This window comes from Vigna radiata, chromosome 5 (genome assembly GCF_000741045.1).
Source record: "Vigna radiata var. radiata cultivar VC1973A chromosome 5, Vradiata_ver6, whole genome shotgun sequence".
NCBI lineage: Eukaryota > Viridiplantae > Streptophyta > Magnoliopsida > Fabales > Fabaceae > Vigna > Vigna radiata.
This window is the reverse complement of record NC_028355.1, coordinates 26,196,028-26,197,247: the sequence shown is the minus strand read 5'-3', so window position 1 is coordinate 26,197,247 and position 1,220 is coordinate 26,196,028.

Here is a 1,220-nt window from a genome sequence, read left to right as displayed (position 1 = left end):
CCCTTTGATGCCTCATTTTTCTCAATTTCATCATTTCCTGAACACAAAACCAAAGCCATCATCACCAAAACTATCTTCACATTCATCATCTTCAAATCCATCTTCTTTTCTTTTCTTTTTGTTTTCTACACTTCTGTATGAGATAATAATGCAATACCAATAACCCTATTTATACACATTATTAATCTCTTCAACTCTAAACCTATTCAATATTTAATTTATTACCACCAGTTTAAATTTCTACTTTCAATATTTAATTTATTACCACAGTTTTAAATTTAAGGTGACAATAAGTAATGGATAGAGCAGTATTAATGTAATTTAATTTTAAATTAAATGTAAATTTAATAATTTATTTAATTTTTCAATGTACTGAATTTTTTTTCAAACAATTGCATTTGGTATGGGAAAAAGATAACATGGAGGTGCACATCTGGCGACTGTTAATAGATTGAACCTCTCTTATTAAAATAACATAATTTAACAAAATCTTTCCAAATGTTCTCCATTGTCTGAAGACCACTGTCCTCTTCAAAGTTGTTTTTCTCTTATGTTCTACCTTTACTTCACCATAACTCACATTTGAACCGTTTGTTTATTAATTAGGGAGTTCCTAAACAATCTGCAAGTTGAGAGCAACATTTATTTCCGATTAAATTTTGTTTTCTTCAACTGGTAAGTGAAGCCCTTTTTCCGTGCACCTTAGGGTTGTGATGCATGCATCAGATTTTGATTGCATGAACATTCTACTTCTCCTTTGCAATTTCCAACTCTGTCTAGATTCCTAATTCTGTCTCCCACCACAAATTTATGGTCTATAGGTGCTTCTAGAGTTTTTGAGGTGCACCGGGCAGCTAGGGTTCATGTGAGTTGGACTGCTTCAATTCCAGGTAAGGGAAGCTGGGTGATTTTTGATTTTTGTGAAATTTGTAGTGGGTGTGAGTTAGATTTTGTTATGATGGTATGATAATGCATGTTTAGACTGAGTAGTAAATTGTTTTACTGTTTGAACAACAATTTGATGAACCTATGTCCTAGAACATGTGATTAAACCTGTGTGAATCTTGAGTCTGTAAGTTTATGTTGATGGACTTGTATGATCAGAATGTGTGTTGTTGAATTGNAGTGTTTGGATATTGGAAATTTTATGGTGAAGGTTGTGAGATAACAAGTTAAGCTGATTATAGTATTTAAATCAAATTAGGGGAAGTGAGGTAGTG